The following is a 16,062-nucleotide window of genomic DNA, read 5'->3' as shown; positions in this document are numbered from 1 at the left end:
ATATAAGTGCAATCTATGTGTTCAAAGGCTTCTCAAATCCCAAATTTGCAAGATATATCACAATTGAAGATGAAACCACTTTCAAGCGTAAGAAAATAACTTTATTGAGATACAACCCATAACTTGGAATCTTCATCAACTTGAAAGAAACCTTATCACACCTAGAATAAGTGCACCTTATTTTTTGTCTTTTTGAGAGCCAATCGATATGGAAATTATACCCCTCTCTTAGGAAGGCTATAAATATCCTATACAAAACCGAAGATTTTTGTACATGCTCAAGGGATCCTTATGGTGAGTCTTGGGAGTATATTCTTCCCAACCCTTGCATTGAAATTTATCACAAGTTTTAGTGAAAAAGAGGGCAAGCTATTAAATATAGTTTTTGGTGAACTTCTTTTAGACGTGTTAAGCGATAAGCTCAATCAAGAGGTCTCCCAACCCTTAGAACAAGGGTTTTACACATCATGTGGATATTGGGAGAGAATACTTATGACTCTTTCCATTGATCATAAATTTAGGCACAATCATATTTTTATATAGTGGCTTGAAATTAACTTGGCTTTGACATGTTAACACTTGAGTTGTTCCCTTGGACACGTTCTTTTTCCCTTAAGGCAAACTGTTTAGAGGAAAAGATAGGTGTGATTTTCTCTTACACCCAAGATCTCTTGGAAGGAAAGGGTAGATGATATTTCTCATTCTATCTTTCCATCATAGATAGATGCATTTTCTATTACACCTAATATTTTTTGGAAGGTAAGGGGAGAGCACAATCGTGTTCTACCTTGGGATATAAACAAAAAAGTTGTACAAGTGCACCAAACATGTCAGACACATGTTCTTTTTAAGAACCAAATCAAAATATAATGTAATCTAAAGCATACGAGATTGATTAATCATTTAAAAATCAAAATTTAAAACCAAGTGAAACATACATTCACAAAATCAACTCTAGTTTTATTTTCAAGCCCTATGACCCCTAAGCATATATAGTGTCATTGAATGGGTCAAAATGGGTCATAGGGTACCCTGCAACCTATTTTGAACCATTCAATCAAATTATCAAGGCGGTTAGGGGTCATAGGACCCTATGAACACATTTTTCGTTTAGTGGGTCAAAGAGGTCATAAGGTACCCTATGCCCCTTTTGACCCTTTTGATCAAATTCTCTAGGTAGCTAGGGGTCCTAAGATCCCTAAGAGTACATAATGTCATTGAACTAGTCAAACCTTTTGACATATTATCTATGGTTAGGGTCTAAGGACCCCTAATAACAATTAATGTCATCAAATGAAAGAGGTCATAGGGTACCCTATGACCTCTTTTGACCCATTCGATCAAATTATCAATGTGGCTAGGGGTCCTAGGACCCCCAAGCACAAATAATATCATGGAATGGGTCAAAAGGGGGCATAAGGTACCCTATGAACCCTTTTGACCCATTCAACCATATTATCTATGTAGATAAGGGTCTTGGGACCCCTAAGAATACTTAATGTCATTGAATGAGTCAAAATGGATCACAAAGTATGCTATGGTTCCTTTAGGTCCAAGACCCCTAAGAATATGTAATGTTATCAAATGGGTCAAAATGGGTCATAGGGTATGCTATGACCCCTTTTGGCCCATTAGATTGAATTATCTATGTGGCTAGAGGTCATAGGAGCCCAAAGAAAACATAATGTCATCGAATGGGTCAAAAGGGATCTTAAGGCACCCTATGAACTCTTTTCACCCATTCAATTGAATTATCTAGGTCTCTTGGGGTCTTAGGACCCCTAAGCAAATGTAATCAAATTGGTCAAAATGGGTTATAAAGTAGCATATGACCCCTTTTGACCCACTCAATCATATTATCTAGGTTGTTATGGCTCTTGTAACCCCTATGAACATGATCAAATGTGTCAAAAGGGGTCATATGGTACCCTTTTGACCCATTCAATCAAATTATCTATGTGGCTCAAGGTCCTAACGACATAGATAATGTGTTCCAAAGGGTCATAACGGGTCATAAGATAACATTTGACCCATCTGATCAAATTGTGTCTGCTTATGGATCGTAGCACCCCTAATGACATAGATAATGTGTTCCAATGGGTCATAGGGTATCCTATGATCCATTTTGACCTATTGGATCACATTATGTGTGCTTACATGTCCTCAAAATGCTTTCAAAGGGTCAAAAGGGCTCATAGGGTACCCTATGACCTCTTTTGACCCTTTAAAAATATTGTATCTGTGATAAGGGTTCGACAAATCCCTTAAAACATACAAAATGCTATCCAATGGTCAAAAGGGATCATATGATAACCTTCAACCCATTTTGACCCTTTGGAACCATTATATGTGTGGTTAAGGGTCCTTAGACCCTAAAAGAAATACATATTAAGGATCATCAAAAGGGGGGTCATAGGCAATATTTTTTAGTAAAAACCTCACCATTGACATTTAAGTATACCAAACCTAAAAAATTAATATACATCATAACAAGATGTAGATTCTATATTTTAAAATAAATATTCATAATTGACATTTTGGTAATTGCAAAAAATGAGGAACAATGAATTAGTCACTCATTGCTAGAAGGCCACATTAAGTCTAAAAAGAACTTGCAATCATGGAATGTTATACAATTGAAAAGATTCAACTTGCAAAGGGAAGATGCAAGGAAATGAAATGAGACATAAAATGGAGGTGAAAGTATTTATGAAAATTCTAGAGGACAAGATAGTGCACCAACCTAGAGGCCAGTTAAAGTCTCAAGGGATACACGAATCCCTTAGAACCCCCTCACTTTTCTAGCTCGGAGTGTCTAGGAGAGTAGACACTTAAGGTGTAGGTAGTTGATTTAGAGTCTCAAGTGATCAAACACAAGTGTGTGCATGTGTGACATCAACTATTTGGAGATTTGATTAAGTGAAGAAAGTAACAACAACTATATGAGGATTAACTGATTAACATCTAATTATTATATGTGGATGACGAGTGAAGATCAAGCGTGTCTTAAGCATGTAAACAAGAAGTTAGAGTGGTATAAAAAAATAAGGATATTCTCATTACAAAAACCAAAAGAGAAAGTTAGAGGGATTTAATCTTGAGACTAACTAGCTTAGTATCTAATACATTTGCATGAGTCCATATGACTACAATATGTTTGTGGATGGTAGCACAATCTCAAGCATCCCATATGGATAGAGTAACAAAATCACAAATTTTGATGGAAATAAACTAAGACAAAACCCAAGAAACAAACATGAGTACGTAAACTAACAATATGAATGTTAGAATATGAAATAAACTAATCTATGTGCTAAAGGAATGGTATAAATCATAAATAAAAATGATAAATATATCTTAAAATGAGATGAAAAGAAAGAGAAGAGAAAGAAGAATAGACCTCAACTCAACAGTTGCTAATAAGAAATCTTCAAGTTATGAACCTGCACACATGAAAAGAAGAAATTGTTACCTAGGCCATTTGAACGGATTTCCTTGGTTGAACCCTCACTTTGGCATCTCCACCTCCACATATAACCAAATAGATAGAATATGATAGCCACAGATAGATAACCAGGTCAAAGGTACAATAGTAATAACAATAATATGAGGAAATAAATGATAAACAATGGTATGCTCAAAGGCACAAGGAGTATATTGATCAAATAAGCTCCCCAAATGAAATTAGGGAGAGCTTTAATGGGTGTTGCAATGTTGGATATGAGACTTTGAGTGCTTGACAACCTGTTTGTCGATGGATAAAACTTATAAAATGTAATTTAAATGTCCATGTGTGAGATAAATGAGATCTTGAGAGTGTGAAGAGAGAGATAAATGACCATCCTAACGTATTTTTTTTATCAAACCTAAATAGAATTTTGCAAAGGAAAAGTCATCATTTGGGCATTACAAATTGGGTAGGTTTGTAATGCTGAAACAACTCTCTACACATCTTCAGATTCACTACCATAAGAATGACACTAGATGTCTTTATAATGAGAACATATCTAATGTTGCTAGAGTATGCTTGATTGGATTTTTGACTTAATAGTGGCTTAGCAAGTGGTGATGGTGTCTAAGAGTGACAAGATTGTGTTATGCCAAGTCATATGATAGTGCAATTTTTTATGGTGCTCTAACATGCATAGATAATGCTTGATAGGCATATGAGAGGGAAGCTTTAACAGGTAAAAGTACAAACCTATGAAACTCTTTTACAAAGGAAAAGGTCGACAACACAAACTATTCCACTTTAACAACATAAAATTGCCATCTGTGTTTAAAATTTGATTATGTAAACTGATAAAATGCGCAAAATTGGATGAAGTTTATGCTTGTACTAAAAAAAAGAGCAAGAGTTTATGCATTTTTAAAAAAAATTTGAAGTCTATTATTTAATTATTAACAATATGAAGTGTATTTCTCGTCAAAAAAGTATATGCAAATAATGTTTTTTTACCTTGATTTCAAAAATATGTTATAGATGACATATATAGGTAGTGCGAAAAAAATAAATATTGGTTTTTGATATATATTTTATTTGTTACAAGTACAAAAAGTTGAACTTATCAGAAATCAATAATTTTTTTCTCCGATCAAAATTTCCCTATTATATCTATACCTTTTTGAAAAATATTACATAAGAGGATTATCGAATCTAGTGCTAAATATAAACTTATATATATATATATATATATAATTTTTTTTTCCTATTTTTTGAAGTAGCATCTTCTTGAAAGTTGAAATACCTACTTGTAATATTTTGAAATTATAACGTATTATAACTAATCAAAATAATATGAAATTTATATGATGATGATCATGACTTAGACATCTATAAAAGGGTATTTTTAGTTTTTAAATAAGGTTGAGTTTTGATGGAGAAATGAGATTTTGCCAAAATAAGTTGTGTTTTGACACAAATCTTTACTTTTACCTTGACAGAATGCACTAGTATGTAATACCCCTCTTTTACTATCATTGTGGATTTCATTGTTAAAGTTCTATCTGACTCTTCTATGGGCACATTAGCCCTTAGAAGATATTTGAAATATGATACTTTGATTTATAGGCAAATTGATTATACTAGATAGTAATGGTTACTTAAAATATGATACTTTCATGTGTCTATTTAATGATCATAAGTATCTTCATAATGATGATACTTTAATTACCTTAGTTAGAAAACGTGATTGCTTCTATAATTACATCAAATGATAATGATGAGTTGTTTATATTAGAATGTAATGCTACTTATACTTGTGATCTATTGATTTTACTTATCTCATACTTGTATGTGTATGGTGTGCATGTCTATTTTATATTTATGTTTGATGTGCCTATTGTGGTTGAGGGAGGGAGTCATAGTCATCTACAAGTCAAGATCTGCACGATGTACCTCCACCTACCATTGCCTATTTAGCTTACATATATATGCACATGTACATGTTCATCTTTTATGTATGTTGCATGTACCAAGCATCAACTTTCTTGAATTGTCAGGATGAGCGTGCCTTATTGTAATAACTCAATGGTAAGAATGGGGAGATAATATTCAACTCTGGTACCAGCAAAAGCCTAATTACTTGTTTTGTCGATGACATTTATTTGATTGACCACCCTTTTAAATCCATGAGTTTTTTTTTGTGTGTTGTTTGATTTTGATTTTCATTAGATTTTTCTTATGTTGCTCTTATGTGGGTTTGACTATGTGATTTTCTTAATAAATGATTTCATTAAGGTGCTTGGATTAATCATATGATATTAGAATTAATAAATATTAATTGATTAAAAAGAAATATTAAAGTATGATGATATCTAATTAATGGAGAAATTAATTAAACATATATTTTAATTTAATTTAATTTAAAGACTTAATTTAAAAGTCTAATTTGGGAAATAGAAAATAATAAAAAGAGAATTAAAATATTAGAGAGTAAATATTAATTTATTATAATTATTTAATTAATAATAATTAAATTAGAGTTGCATTTAAATAACGAGCTTTAATTATTATTGATTAAAATAATAAATTATGATTCTAAAAGTATCATGCAAAATAAACAAAGTGGAGAAAAGAAAGAAAATAATATTTAAAATTAAAAATCCAATTTAGACCTTCATTAAATGTCTTTGTAAATAATTCATAAAATTAAAACAAATCGGAAGTCAAAGATGAATTAGACTTTTTCATTCAAATTAGAAGTTAAATTTAATACTAGAATAAAAATAAAATTGAGAAAACTATATGTCAAAATATATTTACACATTTTATGAATAAAATAAAATATATTTATTATGAAAATAATTAGGTTTAAAAAAAGCATTTATGTATAAAGTGTTGACATTAAGGTCAATTTTCCTATAAGTGACCCACATTTAGTTAATTGGTTATGTTGCTACCGAGCTATACAGTTGCTACCAAGTTTCTCAGTTGCTACCGAGCTTCAGAATCTATGAATAGATCATGCCAAGTGTAGCAGTGTCTATCGAGTTACTCAGTGCAAGTGATGGAAACTCTAGTGTTAACTAAGCTCCATAGTGTCAACTAAGTTACACAGTGTTAACTGAGTTATTTAGTGTTAACCATGTTCTCTAGTGTATATCGAGCTCGCAGTGTTAGCGATGTGAATCTAGTGTTGACCAAGCCATGGAGTGTTAACCGAGTGATTCAATATATGTCAAATTTCACAGTGTTCACTGAGTCACATAGTGCTAACCAAGTTCAAGCTAATTGGTAGTGATTAGTATGAACTGAGCCTCTTCATCATCTGAGTGCCAGATGATGCTAAGTGTTTGCAGTGGTTGCTGAGTATCAAGACTTTACCAAGTTTGTCTTCAGAACCCGAGTTACAATAGTTGGGCCGACTTTGTGAATTTTGGTGAAACTTGTATTGTAGCCAATTTTAGTAAGTCGTGATTTGGATTGGTATATATGTAAATCATTGTATCAATATCCAAATGAGTAAGAGTGAAGAAGATGTGTGAATTAAAAAGGCTACAAGTAGTATAAGGAACAACAAAGATTTATCTATCACAGCAAGGTGATCATTACAATTCAAGGAATCTCAATCGACAAATCAGAGTTGTAGATCAGAGATCAACCACTAGTTCATCCTAACAAGTGTATTAGTCAAATCCTTTAACTGGGTAGACTTAACAGTCATTGATGAATCTCCTAACTAAGTGCATACTTCATTGTATGTTTGGTAGATCCTTTTACAAGGTGGACCTCATAGTCCTTATTGCTCCTAACAAGGCATATCATCAGAAGTGATCAATTGTAAGCCTTAACAAACCAACTTTATACTATAGTACTAAAGCTTGTGGGTATCATCCCCACCCCAGTTTTACTTTCTAATCGAAAGGTTTTTGAGTGACCATATCTTGTGTGAAATTGCTATGAATGTTTATTTTCTTTCATTCTTTTATGCATGCAATTGGATTAGAATATCATATGAAGGATTAATTGGTGAAATAAGATTAAATTTTATTGGTTCCTAATTCACCCCTCCTCTCTTAGTAACCTTGCCTACCTCATATTTCCAATAATGTTATCAGAGCTTTGTGGTTCTCACAAAAGAAGTTTAATCACTTGAACAAAGATTAGAGGCAATGCAGGTATACAGGCTAGATAAGACTATTGACAATGAAAAGTTGGATCTTGAATTGGCCATTGGAAAACTAAAGAAAGCAAAGGAGCAACTCTCTCAATCATTGAAAAGAAGGAAAAACCTTGTAGTACAAATGAATAACAATGTCTACATTAAAGAAAGAATTGAAGATATCTATCCAGAAGAATTCCAATCTTCAAGAAGAAGTTAGAAAGCTGAAAAGAGAAAAAGAAATCCAATTAGTGAGATTATGTGAAGTCATGGAAGAAAAAGAAAAAGCCAAAGAAGAGATAGAATAAAAGACTAATGAAATTCAACATCTATCCCTTTAGCAAGAAAACTTCATTGATCAGCTCACAAATGCAAATGAAGAACTCATGAATCTAAGGTCAGAAAATGAAAGACTGTAGAATGATCTAAACAATGAAAAGAAAACCAATGAAAGGATGATGAAATCTCAAGAAAGCATGAATCAATTGAATGAAAAAAGTCAGTACATACACAAAGGAAAAGCTAGAATATGATACATAGAAGAAGGTGAATCATCTCAACAAGGAGCTCAAAAGAATTAAAGACCTACTTGCAATCATTGTGGTAAGACAAGTCATACATCAAACAAATATTGGTGTAATTGTAAAGCAAAATTCAATGGAAAGTGTTACAATTGCAATAAGCATGGACATAGAGCAAGTGAATGCAAGAAGAAACCTAAGTTTGAAGGTAAATGTCAAAATTGCAATAAACAAGAACATAAATATTCTGAATGCAAAACCAAGAAATTGAATCCAACTAAACAAATTGTGAAAGAAATATTTGGATCAAACTACAACACATGGTGTAGATGCCACCATTGTGGTGGATTTGGGCATGTCGGAGCAAACCGTGTGAAACATCACATGAGGAAAAGAGATACCATTAAGAGATGTTTCATTTGTATAGAACTTGGACATCTTGCCAAGAACTATATGAAAACAGGAAGAATCAAAGATGTAAAGAAAGCCAAGCTTGGCAATATCAGAAAGCAAATGAAGTAGTAATGAATACCAAAATATCCTAAGAACACAAGCCCAAGTCATGAAGTAGATGTCACTCAAGAGAATGGGAATAATTGGAACTAAGATTGTAAAGCAAACATTCCTCATCAGTTCTAGCCAACAAGAAGAAGAGATCCATATCAGCATTCAAGATGCACAAGGATCACCGAGTGGTTGCAGAAATTCAAGACCTTACTGAGCTAGGTCGGGTTGCAAGACCCTACCGAGCAAGGTTAGGATACATTAAAGTATTGTATTTGGACCCCAAGTTGTTGAAGACTTTACTGAGTGATAATAATTCTGTCGAGCTATGAATGTCTATTGAGCATTAAAGGATGAACTGAGTGGAAGACAACTTGTCACTGAATGAGTATACGTACTAAGCATTAATGGCGATTGTAAAGTGGAAATTTGTTAAAAAGAAGAAATCAAATGCATTATTTCACCACAAATTTCCAAAGCTAGTTGAGAAGAACAATTTGAGTGTTTGTCATTGAAGAAATTTTGAGTTCTCAAAAACCCTATCGAGCATGGCGTCTTCTAGCAACAAAATCAAGAAAGTGTGAAATGTTGGTTTGAGGAGTTGATTGCAAGGTACCAAACTTCAAGTTGAGTTTGGCAATTGTAGAAGTGCTTGACCTAGCTGGTGCACAATCACAAATTACACCCAAGGTATTTCTCATGTATGATATCTGTTCATATAATCACTACTCTATTCAAGAGCTAGGCACTCATGAGATGAATGAAGCATTGAATGAGTTATGTGTGAATGGTGTTCTTAAACCTAAGCATCAACATTTGGAAGCCAAGGGCTTGATGCATATTTCACATATGCCAAGGGACTTTCAGTCAAAGTGGATAAAATTTATCTTGAGCCGAGTTCACAATGGAAACTTATGGTTAGAGGAACCCATTTTGATCACAAGGAAGATGATTCATAGAATCATTGGTCTTCCAATGTTGGACAAATCCAAAGCGACCAAAACCCTAGGTTGGGTTGAACTAGCAAAGAGAACTCTTCCAAGTAGGATGGTAGAGGAATGAAGATAAGAGGAATAAAAAACATGGAACTAAAGTTTGGAATTCACGTGATCACTCATAAGATCTACAGCTCCAGTTATCTCAACAGTGTGTCATCTCTAGTTTTCTCAACAGTGTGTCATGAAGATAAGAGGAATAAAAAAAAATGGAACTAAGTTTTGGAATTCACATGACCACTCATAAGATCTACAGCTTCAGTTATCTCACAGTAGTGAAGAATAACATGGACCTTACTGAGTTGTTATTGAATCAGTTCAATAAGAACATGGAGAGCATCAAAGGTTCCAAGAACAATCCATGTAAGTTTGGTTCACACTTGACTTGTTTATTCTTCTTTGTGCAAAAATTCCTCCCTTCTAAAGGTTCTGTAGTATGAAGAAAATATGTCCCTATTTTATATCAAATAAACGAGTATATAGCAGAAGTAGATGAAAACTTTGATAGGATCATGGACTACTTTGAAACATTCAAAGAGAAGATGCATAATATATATAGAATACCTATGAAGCTTGTAGAAGACTACAAGGACAATATCTATTTTATGGCAGATTGTGACAAGGTATATATTTGGGCAGTTAGGCCTAGAATAGCATGGGTTAAGCCTCTAGAGTATGAGGTTAACATATATGAGACCAGAGATATCATTGAGGCTCTGTTGAATGAGCCTGTGGATCCTAAAACACCTTATTTTGGGACTTGTGAAGAAGCCAAGGAAAAAATAGAACTTGAAATTAAGCTTCCTCAAGTATTTCTCAAAGGAAGAAAGAGGATAGAAAAACTAAGACAAGCAAGATTTACTCTCCTATTGATAGAAGGAAAATGTGATGATGTAGAAGAAGATAATGCAGAGGATAAAGATGACGAAACCAAATCTGAGGAAGAAGAGCCTATAAGGAAGAAAGGGAAGGTTATCATGACCAGACCTACTAAGTCATCCATTTTTGTATTCACAAGAAGGGCACCAAAGTCTAGGAAGAAATTGAAGTTAGGTCAAGAGGATGCTAAATAGATTATCTTCAAAACACCTACACCTACACTTCAAGAAAAGTTAAAGGAATTGGAAGAAGGAACTAGCATGACATGTTTTAAATTCTTCAAATACGAATCAAGGAATGTAGATGAGAAAAGACAAATTGAAGATACCATTATGACCAAATTGGGAAAATGGAAGTATTCTCCTGATGGGCTTACTCAAAAAATTCCAAATGAGCTTATACAAGCACTTAAGCCTAGATGGGAGCATGCAAAGAAGACTAAAAAAGACATCTTTGAATAGACTCTGAGGGAACTCATGTCGAGTCTTAGTGAAAAGGAGGTGAAAGAATGATTGAAGAAAAATGAACAAAAGTTCACTCTCAAGATGAACACTTGCATGATGTTTCTCAAAAACATTGAATATGTAGTGACAATTGCCACAAACACATGGAAGAACATCTACAAACTGCATCAATCTAGTGATTTTTTTGTTCATGTTAATGACAAAGATGATGTAAATCTAGATGATGAGGAGGAAGAATAAGAAGCTACTGGAGGAAGTCTTTTAGAGATTCAAAGCATTGAGGAAACTGATGTAGAGAAGATCACAATAATAGTAATGGCCTCGTTTCCTCATTCTCTAAGAAAAGCCTTAGTGTAATTTGGCTCAGAGAAAGCTTCTACCAAGTTGGTTGTGGCTGCCACTACAACACCAAGCACCCAACCAAGCTCAAGACTTGTTCAACTGAGTTTTCCATTAACTGAAGTGACCAACACTTCACCTACCGAGAAGCAAGTGCCTCCATCATCATGTTTAATCATACAACAACAAGGTATTTCTATTATTAGTGTCATATCTACATTTGTTGCTAGCCCCTTAGTTTCTACTATTGTTTCTATTTCACATGTATCCATAGCTAGTACAATGACAATTGAGAACAAGTCTCAACCAAGTAATGAAGTTTCAAATAAGGGTAAGGATAAAGAAGAAGAGATTGATCTAGATGAGGATATAGTTATTCCAAATTAGGATATCTTTACCCTCACTCATGATCAAATGAATACCCTAGGAGAATTATTGCAAAAGAGAGCCAAACAACAAAAGCTTAGAGAAGAGAAGAGAAAGAAAACCCAAGTGCTTGAAGATATAAAGTACATATTTGTAAATGCATTGAGTATTGAGGTTGATAATACACAACCTATTTTGGAACAATCAGTAGAATTTATCTAGAAATTCAATGAAGACCTGAATGGACGAGATAAGTTGCTACAAATAGTAGAAAGAAATTTTGAGAACAAGGTATTGGAACAAATGGAAAAGAAAATTGCAATAAACCAAGTAGAATTGTCTACTAATCTTGTTTCATTAGAGGCATCTGTAGATAATGTCACTTTATTATTTGTTAAGTTGTGTGATACATCTATATTCACACAATAAATTAAAGATAAACTATCAAAGATAGATGAAGACATGAAGGCAAGTGCACACCAGTTGTCACTTGACCCAAGCTATAGTTTTGCTCATTATTCAAAGATCATATTTTTGACACATTTGCAAGTAGAATTATTAAAGGAAGAAGCTGGGATCAGGGCTGCACTTGCAGAAATCCAAGGCATGATTCTTCCAAACATGGATGAATTGTAGACACACATTGCACATGGTAAGACACTCATCCATGAAAATAACTTCTCCATAGTTGATTACATGGTGGAGTTATCAACAAAAGTTTAGATTGCATTACATGCAAGTCAGGTGTTACAAGAAAATTGGGACAAGACAATGGCATTAATCTTGAAGGTACACTCTGAATTCTTGTCACATTTTGGTATTAACATATAGTATACACCTTTGGCATTTATGTCAAAAGGGGGAAGAAGTATAGAGGGAGAAGTATATGTAAAGACATGTAAAGAATATATGTATGGGGGAGCGGTACTCCAGATATATAAGGTATATGTATGGGGGAGAAGTATAGTATTATACAAATACATGAACAGATAAGCAAAAAACATCTTTTACAAAAGTAATCTAAAAAATATAGTATGTTACCGAGTTGTAGACACATAATGGTGATATAAGAATGTTTTGACTTGTAATTTTGGGTATTCAATTTTTTGGATGATAAGTGTTTTTGTCACTAATGCCAAAGGTAGAGATTGTTGACATTAAGGTCAATTTGTCTATTAGTGACTCACAGTCAATTGGTTACATTGTTATTGAGCTATACAATTGCTACCGAGTTGTTCAATGCAAGTGATGGAAACACTAGTGTTAATTGAGCTCCACAGTGTCAATTGAGTTACACAGTGTTAACCAAATTATTTAGTGTTAACCATGTTCTCTAGTGTCTATTGAGCTCATAGTGTTACTGATGTGAATCTAGTGTTGACCGAGCCATGGAGTGTCAACCGAGTGATTCATTATATGTTGAGTTTTGCAGTGTTCATTGAGTCACATAGTGTTCACTGAGTTCAAACTACTTGGAAGTGATTAGTATGAACTGAGCCTCTTCATCAACCGAGTGCCAAATGATGCCAAGTGTTGATAGTGGTATCTAAGTATCAAAACTTCACTTAGTTTGTCAGAACCTGAGTTACAATAGTTGGGCTAACTTTATGAATTTTGGTGAAACTTGTATTGTAGCCAACTTCAGTAAATTGTGAGTTGGATTGGTATATATGGAAATCATTGTATCATATCCAAATGAGTAAGAGTGAAGAAGATGTGATGAGCCGAAGTGTGAATTAAGAAGGTTGCAAGCAGTATAAGGGACAACATAGATTTATCTATCACAACAAGGTGATCATTACAATTCAATGAATCTCAACCAACAAATCAGAGTTGCAAATCAGAGATCAACAACTAGTTCATCCTAATAGGTGTATCAGTGAAATCCTTTAATAGGGTAGACTTAACAATCTTTGATAAATCTCCTAATTGAGTGCATACTTCATTGTATATTTTGTAAATCCTTTGACTAGGTGGACCTCACAGTCCTTATTGATCCTAACAGGGTAGATCATCAGAAGTGATCAATTGTAAGCCTTAACAGGCTAACTTTATACTACAGTACTAAATCTTGTGGGTATCATCCCCACCCCAATTTTACTTTCTAAATTGTAAGGTTTCTAGGTCACCATATCTTGTGTCAAATTGCTATGAATGTTTATTTGCTTTCATTCTTTCATACATGCAATTAGATCATAATATCATATGAAGGATTAATTGGTGAAATAAGATTAAATTTTATTGGTTCCTAATTCACCCCTCCCCTCTCAATAACCTTGCCTACCTCATATTTTCAACATAAATATATACAAGCAATTCAATGTAATGCATGTAAATGAATGAATGTATTTATACATGTAAAAAAGAATAAATGCATGTTAGAAAATTGTTAGAAATTTTATGCATGCTTAAAAGTAAACATGCATGTGAAAATAATGCATGCAAACTTATTTTAATTTTATATATATTAATTTTCAAAGTTATAAAAAAAATAAATTATTAATTTCATTTTTTTCTTCTATTAATAATCATTTAAATCACCAACACTGATTATATAGTTCTAATAGATCACAATATAGAGGAGATACAATATTATGAGAAGCAAAACAATATCAGGACAACATAAGGATGGACAACTAAAGTAATACAAATATCTCTCACAAACCATCTATAACAAAATTCATAAATAACAACTCATAGAAAACTAGAATATAAAATGGTAATCCTCCTATGGTTCATGTACGAGGTAGGGGATATGATTGGACTCACTGGAATTGTTGGGTCCTAGAGAGGTAGGAGGAGAAATAGATGGGTTGGTCCTGACCATACTAATTGGTTGATGCTCACCTTCTTTACCAGAGGAAGGTTTATCTTTCTTCCATTCATCCCTGGCCTTAAGCTATATGATGAATTCTGCCAAGGTGATGTTGAAATTATCTTTATTGACAACTGCTGTGTATCTATACACTACATGGCTTTTCTTAATCTCATCCTTGCCTTCATTTAAGAGTTTAAGAAAGAGGTCCTTGTTCATCTTAGGGATTTCTTTAACCTGCATGGAAATATCATAGTAGATGAGCCTCTTGAGAGACTCAATAAGGCATCTTCTACTACCATTAAATACATCATTAATCATATACTTCTAGATGAACCAGAGAATAACATATGAGATAATTAACCAAAGAACATTACTATATTTTTTTTGCATTGAATAGAAACAGTGACAATACTCTTAATATCAAAATTTCTTCTAGGTATAACATGGAAAACCTCCCAAAAGAATCTACAAAAGGGCGTTCGAAGAAAAGGTGTTGAGTAGTTTTAAGTTCCTAACAAACATTAAAAAGGTTGAAATCCCCCCACTCCTACCCTCAGATTCTTCAATGATAATTTGTGTAGGAGAAGTTGCCACAAGAAGAAAATGATTTTTGGTTCAATAGGCCTCTTCCATAGGTTTAAAAGGTGCTTCTTCCAGTCAACAATAGGTAGGTCTACATCTGAGACAACATTTACATGGTTGATAATGTTTCTATTAGCAGTTAATAGTGAGTATCTAAACTTGAATTTGATCTGTTGCAAAGGGGTATGATCCGAGCATAAGAGTTCAAAGCTACAAGAGTCTACAATGCAACAGGTTAAGGGGGAGTGTGAAACATGAAGTGTTGTTCTCAGAGTGGAGTATGTGCGCCAGTGAGAGACATGTATGTTGTATTCACTCTTCAACTCACGCCAAGGGATAAGGGTTCCATTCTCAGTGACATCATTGAAATTAATTTTGAATTTAAATATAAAATAAAATAAAAGTTATATATATTATTTATTTATTTTGGAAAATTAAATAAATTATTATTTTTATATGTGAGTTGTAAAATAAATAAATAATAATACTTTTATCTATACAACTAAGTTCGGTTAACTCTTGGTGGAATATAATCTTATTAAATGTTTATAAATGCATGTGTAGTTATAAGTTAGTAAATATTTAATTATTATTTAATTATGTTTTAAGAGAAGTTATAGTGAAGTTGACTAGCTAATCATTTATTTATGGTGAGTAGATATAATGGGTGGAATTATATTTAATTTAATTGTAATTATAATTATAATTCAAGTTGAGCTATTTATAATAGAACTATGAGTTCAATGGAAATTAAATATTAATATTGAACTTATATGGAAGTTAGAGTAATACTTTAAGAATGATGTTGATATTAATATTTAATCTAGTACTTTATGTTTTTAACTAAGATGTGTATAATGTAAGATCATTTAAATTAATATATGGAATAATATGTTATAATTAGAATTGGTAAAATATTAATACTTAATTAAGAGTTAAATTTTGAGTTGAATATTATTCAATAAATTATAGAAAATAATACCATTATAC

This window comes from Cupressus sempervirens, chromosome 3 (genome assembly GCF_028749045.1).
Source record: "Cupressus sempervirens isolate cs-2001-9-10 chromosome 3, ASM2874904v1, whole genome shotgun sequence".
Taxonomy (NCBI): domain Eukaryota; kingdom Viridiplantae; phylum Streptophyta; class Pinopsida; order Cupressales; family Cupressaceae; genus Cupressus; species Cupressus sempervirens.
Note: the sequence above shows the minus strand (reverse complement) of the source record.